Source organism: Hemitrygon akajei, chromosome 10 (genome assembly GCF_048418815.1).
Source record: "Hemitrygon akajei chromosome 10, sHemAka1.3, whole genome shotgun sequence".
Taxonomy (NCBI): Eukaryota; Metazoa; Chordata; class Chondrichthyes; order Myliobatiformes; family Dasyatidae; genus Hemitrygon; species Hemitrygon akajei.
The window spans coordinates 117479164-117490398 of NC_133133.1; the positions used below are offsets into that span (position 1 = coordinate 117479164).

General features: G+C 43.3%; 1 protein-coding gene across 2 annotated transcripts in view; it reads right to left on the minus strand.

Moving 5' to 3' along the window:
* LOC140734605 (thioredoxin reductase 1, cytoplasmic-like) overlaps positions 1-10822 on the minus strand; it is a 48993-nt gene extending 38171 nt beyond the window's left edge. Inside the window, exon 1 of one of the 2 annotated variants that reach the window (XM_073058810.1) lies at positions 10666-10822. The gene's annotated coding sequence lies outside the window, so the exon portion shown is untranslated. The remainder of the gene's footprint in view (positions 1-10665) is intronic. The other variant, XM_073058811.1, reaches the window with a different exon arrangement.
* Between the last annotated feature and the right edge of the window lie 413 nt (positions 10823-11235).

An 11235-nucleotide genomic window follows, 5' to 3' on the forward strand; every position in this document is an offset into this window, starting at 1 on the left:
CAATTATTACACTATCTCCCCTTCTCCCCTCTCATTGGACAGAAGATACCAAATCCTGAAAGCTCATACTACCAGGCTCAAGGACAGCTCCTATCCTCCTGTTGAAGGACTATTGATCATTGCTCTAGTATGGCAAGATGGGCTCCTGACCACACAATCTACCTCATTATGGTTGCAAAGCAACAAATTTCATGTCATACAAGATAGTGATAAACCTGATTCATACACTCAGTGGCCATTTTATTGGGTACATCTGTACACCTGCTCATTCATGCAAATATCTAATCAGCCAATCACGTGGCAGCAACTCAATTCCATAAAAGCATGCAGACATGGTCAAGAGGTTCAGCTGTTGTTCAGACCAAACATCAGAATGGGGACGAAATGTGAACTAAGTGTCTTGGACCATGGAAAGACTGTTGGTGCCAATCAGGGTGCTTTGAGTATTTCAGAAACTGCTGATCTCCTGGGATTTTCACACACAACAGTCTCTAGAACTTACAGAGAATGACGCAAAAAACAAAAACAAAAAATCCAGTAAGTGGCAGTTCTGTGGGCAAAAATATCTTGTTAATGAGAGGTCAGAGGAGAATAGCAAGACTGGTCAAGCTGACAGTAAGGTGGCAGTAACTCAAATAACCACACGTTACAACAGGAGGGACCTAATGAAGTGACTACTGAGTGTATAGGATTGAGAGTCAAAATCTTTATGCTGCTGCAGCGGTACCAAAAACAAAGAGGACACAAGTTTAGTGTGAGAGGAAGAAGGGTTAAAAGATAGATTTAGGGAAGAAGTATTCTAAAATAAAATGGGCTGATATCTGGAATGTTTTGCTAGAGGTGGTGAAATCAGTAACAATTACTATACTATACCCCTCCTGCCCTCCATTTGGCAAAAGAAACAAACTCCTGAAAGCTCGTACCACCAGGCACAGGGACAGCTTCTATGCCACTGTTAGAAGACTACTGATCATCATGCTGGCATGGCAAGATGGACTCCTGACCTCACAATCTACCTCGTTATGGCTGTAAAACAGTGTACAAGGCAGTGATAAATCTGATTCATACATCTTATTGTCTGCCTGCATGCTCCCTGTGACAACTGCACCAGTGCAAAGGCTTTTTTCACTTTAAAAACTCTTACACAGATTTCTTCTGTCATTGTCAGATCTAGCAGGCAACCAAACATCACCTCAACACACTGTCAATCGGCATAGATGGCATGCAAATCCAAGTTTTTCCACTGTACCTCAGTGCATGTGACAATAAGCTAACAGTTTTAAATTTACATAGATAAGACAGAGAAGGATATGGTGTTAATGCATGCAAATGGGATTAGCATCCATAGACAAAGAAATCAGCATGGATGTGGTGGGCCGAAGGGCCTGCACTGCACCAAACAACTCTGATCTGTTATCACTTTCCAAAATATTTCACTGACAAATGTGTTCAGGTTACTGGCCTTTCAGTCTCCATTATCTCCCCCCTTCCTCAGCATTTGATGTTTTCTGGGGCTGCTGGGACCAGCATTACCACGACAACCACTTCTTTTCAGAGTCTGTAGAAGTGGTTTGGCAAGAATGGAAGTGGGGGCAGCAAAATAAAACTACTTCCAAATCAACAAGTGCTGACCTCAAACACTAAATCTGGACTGGAAATTTACCTGTTGCTATCGGCAGCAGAAGAACAAGAAGTGATTTTATTGAAACACAAGATTTGGGGTCATGACAGGGTGGTTGGCACAAGCATGCGCCGTGGGCATCAAGAACTAGGAGGAAAGTGTTTCAGAAGTGATCAACTATCTACAGCCCATTTCTAAGGAGGGATTTTTTGTAGAGGGTCCTGGGAGCTTCACAGGAATGATCCCAGGAAGAAAGGCTTAATGTGAGAGTCGAAGTAAATTAAGATGTGCGTTTCTGAAAGAGGTTGGGGGTCGGTGCAGAAAACAAATGTGATTTAATTATGTTGGGGTTAAAGTCAGTAAACAAATGTGATTTAATTATGAATGCAGAAGCCCTGACAAGATTAACTGTTTGTGGAATCATTGAAGTCCTGAGATATGGACTATTGTTTTACAGAAATGTGTAAAAAAACAACTTCAAATATGGAATGGGAAAACACTGAATCTAAGACTGTGTACCTCCCGAGTCAGGGAGGGGAGGGGTAAGGAAGAAGGATAAAACCTGCTGCCCTGAAAGGTTCAGGGTTCCCTTCTCTGAAGGCACCCAGCTCTGCAGAACTGTTAATAAACTTTGTTTCCTTGAATTTGTCTTGAAGCCATTATTCGGGAGCGTGGCTCGTTTCTGACACTTAACATGAGGAGCATTTAACGTCTCTGGGCCTGTATTTGATGATCAGAAAGATGAACTTACTGAATGCTGAAAGACTTGCATAAAGTGGACATGGAGGGACATTTCTGCTAGAAGAGTTGAGGATCCAAGCACTCCTCATACGTCATTCCCAGAAATAGTCAATGACAGACATTGAGATTACAAGGGAGTCTAAGGAGAATGTGGAGAGTGGGAAAGTAGCAAAGGTCAAAACTGGATCATCCAGATCATACTGAATGGCAGAGAAGGTTCAAGGGGCTGGTTGCCCATTCCCCAGGCTGTTCTACACCTGTGGTCTGTTTCTGGAACTCCTCCCCTACATTCCTCCATCTCTTCCCAGAATGAGACTTTCTGTTCGAGAACATCTGATCTGTCCTTTGTTCCTGAATAATGGCAGCTTCCTTCCACCACTATTGGTACTGCCCTCAACTTCCCACATCTACCCTCTCAACCTCGTCACAAGAGCAAAGAGGGTTCCTCAGTTCTGCATTCAATACATCATTTTCTGCATCATCTGCCATCTCCAACACCAGGCACATCTTTCCCTCCCCCACAAGCCCCAACTTTCTGCAGGGATCACTCTCTCCACAGCTCCCCTGCCTACTGATCTCTCTCCACTGATAATCTTCCTGACACTTCTGCAACCATGCTAAGTGCTACACCTACCTCTACACCTCCTCCTTCACCATTCAGGGCACTCCACCTGAGAATCTGTCAGTATCATTCATAGCATCTGGTGCCTCGTGCTCTACATCGGTGAGACACAATGTAGATCAGGGAGTTTTGTTGAGCATCATCACACCATCTGCCACAACACTTCAGTTCCATTTCCCATTCTCACACAGACATGTCAGGGCACAACCCCCTTTATGGCCATTAAGAGACCAAATGCAAATTGGAGGAGCAACACCTCATATGGTAGTGTAGTGGTTAGTACACCGCTTTACAGTACAGGCGACCCAGTTTCAATGCCTGCTGCTGCCTGTAAGGAGCTTGTACGTACTCCCCATGACCTCGTGGGTTTCCTCTGGGTGCTCCAGTTTCCTCCCACGGTCCAGACATGCTGGCTAGCAGGTTAATTGGTCATTGTAAGTTGTCCCCATGATCAGGCTAGGATTAAATTGTGGGGTTGCTGGGCGGTGTGGCTCGAAGACCTGGAGAGGCCTACTCCATGCTGTATCTCAATAAATAGTCTCCAACCCGATGGCATGAATATCGATTTCTCCCCTAACCACTCCCCTTTGTTTTCCCAAAACCCAGACCTCCACCTTTTAGTTTCTCCCCCATTCTGGACTCTCACCCTCTGCTTCACCTTTCCAACCCATTGACCTGCCCCTCACTTCTCTCTGGTTCCCTAACTCCTCTTTAATCTCTTATCAGTTTCCTGTTTCTTCAGCCCTTTACCTCTTCCACTTATCACCTCACTGCATCTCACACCTCCTCTTCCCCACTTGGTCTCGGCTGCTACCTTGCATTCCTTTCCCCTCCCCCATCTTCTATTCTGGCTTTTGCCTCCTTCCTCTTCAGTCCTGAGGAAGGGTCTCTCAGCCAAAATGTTGACTGTTCATTCTCCTCCATAAATGCTGCCCAACTTGCTAAGTTCCTCCGGCAATTTTTGTGTGTTGCTCAAAATATCCAGCCTCTGCAGAATCTTGTGTCAAAAACACTCCTTCATTGTGTCATCTGAAAACATTCAAGTTCCTCTGTAGGGATTGGTTTCTGCCCAGTCATTCTGCTTTCTCAATAGTTATTGCAAAATTCACCACTCGGTAAGTGCAATACTCAACAATTTACCACAACATTTATACAGGAGGCGTCAAAGCAGCACATCTGAACAAAGTTACAATCCAAAACTTTCATAAAATGGCATAAAATATTGGTTAAATTTTCCTCTGGCTCTACCCCACCTACAAAAGCAAGACACCAGCAATGGTAAACTCGAGATTCTTTCAAGTGTAATGGTTAGCGTGAAGTTTTACAGCACCAGCGATCAGGGTTTGATTCCCACCACCGTCTGTAAGGAGTTTGTGTGTTCTCCCTGTGACCCCATCGGTTTCCTCTGGGTGCTCTGGTTTCCTCCCACATTCCAAAGATGTATAGGTTAGGGTTAGTAAGTTGAGGGCATGCTGCGTTGGTGCCGTAAGTATGGCAATATTTGTAAGCTGCCCTCACAGAATCCTTGGACTGTGTTGGTGACTGACGCAAATGACAAACGTCACAGTGTGTTTTGATTTATGTTTGACATACTAGCTAATCTTTAATCTCCCTTCATTATCAATGGCATCAGTTTACCAGACATTTTCTATCTCTGCAAGTTTTACATCTCTCTCTACACTAAACATTCTAGTAGGAAACATCCCAATTTGAGCCAACTTCTCCTAGTGCTCATCCTAGCAGACCATGGATTTCACTCCTTCACCTTTGCCATTCCAGTCCGCAGTGGGAGACAGTAAAACGGAGATACCATAGACTACAGGCGCTGGAATCTGGAGCAACACGCAATCTGCTGGCAATCCAGCAGGTGGGTTGCTGGGACAGCGGCATAATCCTGGTGGTACCTTTGAAGTTGCAAACCTCATCTTCCAAAGACATTTTGGCATTGGGCAGCATGGCGGCATTGCGGTCAATGTAATAGTTTATAGTGCCAGTGGTCAGAAGATCAGGATTCAATTCCCACTGCTGTCTGTAAGGAGTTCATATGTTCTCCCGGTGATCAACGTAACATAATCACCATTATGTGCTGTGCCATATGACTTGGGCGATCATGGCCCTTCCATGATTTTTCTACAGAAGTAGTTTGCCATTGCCTTCTTCCGGGCAACATCTTTACAAGACGGGTGACCCCCAACCGTTATCAATACTCGTCAGAGATCATCTGCTTGGTGTCAGTGGTCAAATAAAAAGGACTTGTGATATGCTCCACATGCTCCCAGGGTTTCACGTGACACTGATCGGGCGGGGGCTAAGCAGGTGCTACACATTGCCCAAGGGTGACCTGCAGGCTAGTGGAGGGAAGGAGCACCTTACACTTCTTGTGGTAGAGATGCATCTCCATCCTACCACCAATATCATGATAACGGGAGATAGGTATATTTAAAGCAGAAGTTCTTGATTAGTAAGGGCATCAAAGGTTATGGAGGGAAGGCAGGAGAATTAAGTTAAGAATGAAAATAAATCAGCCATGATCTAATGATGGAGACTCGATGAGCCAAATGACCTAACTCTGCTCCCATTTCTTACGGTTTCCTCTGGGATCTCCAGTTTCCTAGCACTTTATAAAAGCAGAGGAGTTAGGTTTAGTAAGTTGTGGGCATGTTATGTTGGCACCAGAAGCATGCACCGCGGTACTTTTAGAATGTCTCCAGCACATCCTCGGATTGTGTTGGTTGTTGACAGAAATAACATTTCATTATTGTAATGCCCAGGCTAAGATTTTTATTGCTATGCTATGAGGTATTTTTATTTTTAGCAGTTTTCTGTAAATGTAGTGTGTCCTGTTAGTAAGAGAGTGTTTTGGCTTCAGCTAAAGATAAAGGAGCCATGTTGTCCAACTTAGAAATGTTGTGTCAGCCAGTTGGGGTTGTCTTGGTACATGTTGAAACTTTCTGCCCAGTGGAATGCGATGGAAGACTTGAGAGCTGGGCAGGATCAGATTTCTGAAGGGCAGTAATCTGGTTCGGGGCCTTTTGTTAGGGGCTGCAGAGCAGAGCACAAGGGAAGATGCTTGCAGAATGTCGTTTGAAGGAGAGACCCCATTGTAAGAAGCGCTTTGTGCAGACGAATGGTTCCAAGGAGGATGTGCCAATACTCCCGAGTTAGCCAATTCATTTGAGATGGTCTTTGTGGGAAGTTCGAACTGTGGCTGGTGTTTTTCATGCAGAATGTGGGTTCAATGCACGAGTAAAGCAATACACCCAACTAATCCAGAAATGAGCTCCAATGTTTATGTACACATTTGTACTGGTTTAACTGTAATAGGCTCTTTTATTTTTCATTTCTGATAACTATTTGTTTAAAGTTAAGTATTGATAAATATACTTCCTTTGTAATTTTATGCTGGTGTACGATCTGTTATTTTTCTGGTGAACAATGCACGGGGCAGAATTTACACAGCATTCACTATGTTTGAACTCAAATCATACTGACCCTAGATGTGTGTTGCTTATGGAAGGCTGCCTTCTATTGCTGAGTCATGAGGTTGTGCAGCAGAGTTAGCTAACAAACCAAGTTTGTAAATGAGCCCAGTGAGAGGTTTGCACCATGTTTTGTACATGCAACAAATAAAGCAAATCATTAATCTCATTAAATTCAGTTTTCCTTTCAATGGTTTGCCCCCTGAACAGAAAAACCTACAAAATATAGTGGGTACGTCCCAGTCCATCACAGGTAAAGCCCTCCTCACCACTGAGCTCATTGACATGAAACATTGACTCAGGAATAAGGCATCCATCATCAAGGACCCCACCACCCAGGTCATGCTCTCTTCTCCCTGTTGTCATTGGGGAGGTAGTACAGAAGCCTCAGGACTCACACCACCAGGTTCAGGAACAGTTATTACCCCTCAACCATCAGGCTCTTGAACCAAATGGGATAACTTCACTTGCCCCATCATTGAAAATGTTCCCACAACCAATGGACTCACTTTCAATGACACTTCATCTCAGTATTAATTGCTCATTTATTATTATTACTTTTTGTATTTGCAAACTTTGTTGCTTTTGGCACAGTGGTGTAACACCCCAGTTGGTGTGGTCCTTCACCGATTCTGTATCATTATTATTCTATAGATTTAGAGTATCCTGCAAGAAAATGAATCTCAGGGTTGTATATGGTGACATATGTATCTTGATAATAAATTTACTTTGAACTCAACTTTGTGCAAGTGCTCAGAAAGATACATTAAAACATTAGCTTCATTTGTCATATGTACTTTAAAACATCATGAAATACATTGTTTTGCATCAACGACCAACAGTCTGAGGATGTACTGAGGGCAGCCCAGAAACATTGCCATGCTTCCGGCGCCAACATAGCATGCCCACAACTTACTAACCTTAATCCATACATCTTTGGGATGTGGGAATAAACCAGAGCATCCGGAGAAATATCACACAGTCATGAGGAAAACATACAAACAGGAATTGAACCCTGATCTTCTGTTTGATCACTATTGTAATGCATCACACTAACCACCTTACTACTGTGCCAGGGTACTGTTAACAAGTCTCCTGGTCTTTCTACAGCAGACCAAAAGAGCAGGTAGCAAACAAAAAAAACTATTGCAAAACTTTGCATACACTGAGAAGCTCAAGTTCAAACTCATTGTCATCTAACTGTACATATACAACCAAATGAAACAACATTCCTCTGGACCACGGTGCACCCACAAAACATGGTACACAAGACAAAATATAACTGCAAATATAATTCTACCTGTGTTTGCATCACAAAGGTAGTTTGACCTATAGGCGACTTAGTGGCAAGCAAGCACGGATACATCTGCTGCACATTGTAAACACAACTCAATATTCCACGGACTCAAGTAGGAATAAATGTTCAAGTCTTCAGTTGTGACTACAAAGACCATTCATTCACTTCCATCATGGGATATATAGGCCAGACAAGACCATTCAGCCCAACTAGTCCGTTGTGATCAGGTAGGAAGTATAGAATCATTGGATCCCACAGCTTCAGGTTTAGGTAGTTATTAACCTACAGCCATCAGGCTCCGGAACCAACATGGGATTTCTTCATTCACCACAACTCTGAACTGATTCTGCAAACTCATGTTTAAGAAATCTCTACAACTCAGTTTTTTAAAATTTGCACAATGTCTTCTTTTGCACATTTGTTATGTATCTTTATATATAGTTTTTCATAAATTTTAATATACTTCCTTTATTTTTCTGTAAGTGCCTGCAAGAAAGTGGGTTAAGTGGTAACATATACATAATACATTTTACTTTGCCATTTATGCTCCACTCATCTTCTAACCCCACCACTTTTCCCCCCACCTTCACTTGCTTGTCAAACATCCTCAAGGGCTCTCCGGACCACAACTGCTCCCCATGGGAATAACTTCCACATTCTCACCACTCTTTGGTTAACCAGCCCTCCGAACTGCTGATCAGGTTTCTTGGTAATTATTTTAATGTCAGCATCCTTAACCCTACAAGTAGGAGCACTTCCCAGTACCCATTATCAAACCGAACATTGTTAAATCTCTAAACAACACACACAAAATGCTGGTGGAACACAGCAGGCCAGACAGCATCTACAGGGAGAAGTACTGTCGACGTTTCGGGCCGAGACCCTTCGTCAGGACTTTGTCAGGTCTCGGCCCGAAACGTTGACAGTACTTCTCCCTGTAGATGCTGCCTGGCCTGCTGTGATCCACCAGCATTTTGTGTGTGTTGTTTGAATTTCCAGCATCTACAGATTTCCTCATGTTTGATTGTTAAATCTCTCTTCAATCTCCTGTTGAGAAAAATTCCCTTCATTTTAGAGTTGCATTTTATATCAGTAGAATCAGAGTTATACAGCAGAGAAAAAAGCTCTTCAGCCCATAAGGCATAAGAGCAGAATTAGGCCATTTGACCCAGTGAGTCTGCTCCACCATTCCAATATGGCTGATTTATTATCCGTCTCAACACCATTCTCCTGCCTTCTCCCCATAACCTTTGACTACTCAAGAACCTATCAACCTCTGCTTTACATATACCCAATGAAAGAGTACAGTGCACAGGAACAGGCCATTCAGCCCACAATGTTGTGCTGAACCAGCTAAAAAGTAATTCAAAAAACACCCAAACACTAATCCCTCCTACCTACATCATGTCTCTATCCCTCCATCTTCCTTACATCCGTGTGTCTATCTCTTAAAAGCCTCTACCACCAGACCAGCCAGTGCATTCCAGGCATCCACCACTCTTGAGTAAAAAAAACTTAACCCTCACACCTCCCTTGAACCTACCCCCTCTCACCTTCAATGCATGTTCTTGTATTTATGTGATATCATACTGGAGGAACATTGTATCATTTCTTAATGCATGCATTACTAAATGACAATAAACGAGGACTGAGTGTCCTCATAATCTAATCTAATTAGACGTTTCAACCTTGGAGTACAGGTATCTGTGGCAATAAATTCCACAAATGGTCCTTGCTGACTTAGTTGTGGATCTGTTCTTGTCCCATGTTGCTTGAAACATTTCCTGACCATATATCTTTTAAAACATTATGATTGTACCAGCTCCACCACTCTAGCAACTGGTTCCATATACTTACTATCCATGCGAAGGAAAAGCTTGCCTCCCGATCCCTGTTTAACATTTTCCTCTTCTCTCGTTAAACCTGTACCCTCCAGTTTTGGACTCTTGCCCGGGGAAAGGCCTATTCATCTTTTCTATGCTCATCAATATTTAAAAGTCTAAAGCCATCTCCCAGCATCCTACAACCCAGGGAGGAAACAAAAAGTCCTATCTATTCTGCTTTCTTTACAATCCAAGCCCTCGGTCCCGCTAACATCGTCAGATCCTCTATTCTCCAGTTCAATGAACACACACAAAATGCTGGAGGAACTCAGCAGGAAGGGTTGTTGCTTGGATTTCCAGCATCTGCAGCATTTCCCGTGTTTGAGCCTCTCCAGTTCAATGTCGTCTTTCCAGAGAGGAAAAAAGTGGGTGGAGAGAAAATTAAATCCGAAAAAAATCATGCAGTTAATCTTAGAGATTTTTTTTTTGCAAATTTAAATGCAAAAAAATGGAAATTTAAATCATTCCCACGACGCCGGAGCAACGTACCACTAACATTCGATCTGGCTCATGGGGGGAATATCTTTCTACTAACTAGAGTAAAGAATGCTTTGAATGATTTAACAAAAAGACAGATTTGGCCTTAAGGCAGATGCTATCAAGGCTCATAGTGGATCATGTTACACAGGTAGACGACACGCTTAAAAGAGAACAATAACTAGGTTTCCCATTTCACAGAGAGATTTCTGTGAAAGACTTCGTTTTTCCCTCAACAGCCCTCACTGGAGCACACACCGACCGAGATATTTAACATTACCGCCCTGCACCAGTGAATCCTAGCCTATTAACCTTGCTTGGCACACCGCTTAGCCGGTGCCCAAAATTGCTAGATATGCCGCTTAGCCGGTCCTTCTCTCTCCGAAATTCCACGCTGAAAATAGTTTCTTGGGCGGGAGGTGGGGGGAAAGAAACCTATCGACCCAGTTAGGATTTTACTGCAGCGAACCATAAACACCAACTATACTGACTTGCACCCGCGTTAACTCGGTCCCACAGACCCCAAGATGTTTTTTAAAGGCTACCTGTGGATTTCCGTGCCAGCCTCCAGAACCGATGTGCCCTACGTCTCGCAGATGTCTCACAACGCGCTACAAGGTTACGGGCAGAATAATGGCAAGTGAGGCGGACACAACGTTTTACATCAGGATGTTGAAAATCCGTCAAAGGAGGAGCTTCTAACCTTACGTCATTCCGTTCAACTTTTCACCGCCCTCTGTAAGTTAAGCACCGTCAAGTAACGTCGTTATGGCCAAGATCACGTTGGGTTTAATTATAGGGACGTGATGGAGCTGAAATTTCTGCAGAATCATTCAGAAGTCCAATGAATCATATGTTTCCTAGAGTGGCGGAGTGGGAGACCAGAGGGCACAGTCTCAGACTACAATGATAGGCATTTAGAACAGTCATAAGGAGGAAATTCTCGTCAAGGGAGGGTGAATCTGTGTAACTCATTGCCACGGGCGGCTGTAGTCATTGTGTACTGTATATTTAAAGTGGAGGTTTTTTGGTTCTTGATTAGTCATGGCGATAATAGTTATCAGAAGAAGGCAGAAATATTGGGGTTGAGAGGAATAATAAGCCAGCCATGGTGA